A 1,803-nucleotide genomic window follows, 5' to 3' on the forward strand; every position below is an offset into this window, starting at 1 on the left:
ACACACACAGAGAGAGAGAGAGAGAGAGAGAGAGAGAGAGAGAGAGAGAGAGAGAGAGAGAGAGAGAGAGGCACCCCTATACACATACACATACACATAAAAATACTGAAGTAATTTCATATCTGCTGATAAATGACTGTTCCTCTAAGATGCCTCATATGGACAAACTGATGTCAAAGTTCATGGGGAGATGTAAGAGACCCAGAATAACCAAAACAATCTTGAAAAAGGAGAACACTTCATAATCCCAAATGTACAAGATCAGGTAAGGTACTGTGTGCAGAAAAATCTCAGTATGTAAGAGGGTGAGGTAGGAGAATTATAAGTTTGAGGTCATGTTGGGCTACATAGTGAGTTCTAGACCAACCTGGGTGCTACTGTTTGAGATTCAGTCCCCCAAACAAAATAAAACAACAACAAAACCAATCATAGCCTCCATCCCCCACCCCTACAAGTAGATAGAGAAAAAAAAGTAGGTTAATAGTTACAAGTGTATGAAGTGGGGTAGACGCTGAGAAGGACTAACCACACATGGTTTCTGTCTGGCTAGTGCTATGGATTTAGAGCTGACAATCACAAAACATGACCATAGTAGTCACTGCTGAGTTTTGTACTTTAAGACAGAGAATTTATGTTATGTAAACCTTCTCATTAAAAAAAGGCTGTTGAGAAAACTCAATGGGATTCATCGTAACAACAGGACATGAGAGCTGTGGAGATGCATTAGGAGGTACAGAAATAGAAGCTGATGGGCCCGACCTTTCCCAGTTAAATCTCCAGTGAGTTGGGAGCTAAAGGGCATGTCCTCAACTTGAAAAGGGCCGTTTACAAAGCCTCCAGCTGGTGTCACCTTTGAACTAAGCGAGGTGACCAGCTACTCTATCTTTCCTTTTTTTTTTTTTTTTTTATAACTACACAAGAATATTGCTGAGCTATTTATTAAATTTAAACTTATGTTTGTCATAGGAGTGCCCAGAGGCTTACATTTTAGTTGATTTTAGATCCAGTCAAGTTGAGAGCCAAGGTTAGCCACCACACCATCTAGCTTTGCTTTGCTGTCTGCAGTTTGGGGTGGAATACATGAAAACAGCCCTGCTCATATCAAGTCCTAAAGTGTTCCCTTATGTTCTCTTCCAGCAATTTCATAGTTTAGGCATTACATTCAGGTCTTCAGTGCATCTAGAATGGACTGTTCTTTTGCACATAGTTTCCCAAGCGATAACACTTATCAGAGAGATGTCATTTTTATGTTTCTCCTTGGTGCCCTTGCTGAAAATCTACCTGTGAGAATGTGGGTTTCTAGGTTCCCCTGGCTTACTGTTTATCTATATTCTGATACCATGCTGCTTGAATCACAGAAGCTCTGTGTGTGTGTGTGTGTGTGTGTGTGTGTGTGTGTGTGTATTGAGTCAGGATCTTGCTATAAGGCCTGGTTTGTCTTAGTCTCTCCACCCACTGTGATCACAGACTTATGCTCCTAACCCAGGTATGGCCGACCTGTACTTCTTACTGGAGTGCCTTCATCATTTTATTTTTTAAAATAATGTCTCAAGTAACCCAGGTTGACTTTGAACTTTCTATGTAGCTAAGGATGAACTTGAACTTCTCACCCTCTTGCCTCCATGTTCTGGGATTAGAGGTGTGCACCACTGGGCTAAGTGAGCACTGTATCTTCTGAGCTGTATCTCTAGACCTATTATTATTTTTTATTTTTTATTTTTTTTTAGACAGGGTTTCTCTGTATAGCCCTGGCTGTCCTGGAACTCACTTTGTAGACCAGGCTGGCCTCGAACTCAGAAATCC

At 41.1% G+C, this 1,803-nt stretch overlaps 1 protein-coding gene across 1 annotated transcript in view; it reads left to right on the plus strand.

Annotated features, from left to right (window-relative positions):
- The window catches only part of Itgam (integrin subunit alpha M), a 63,686-nt gene that overhangs the window by 24,537 nt on the left and 37,346 nt on the right, over nt 1-1,803 (plus strand). The window lies entirely within an intron of this gene.

Source organism: Mus pahari, chromosome 1 (genome assembly GCF_900095145.1).
Source record: "Mus pahari chromosome 1, PAHARI_EIJ_v1.1, whole genome shotgun sequence".
Lineage (NCBI taxonomy): Eukaryota > Metazoa > Chordata > Mammalia > Rodentia > Muridae > Mus > Mus pahari.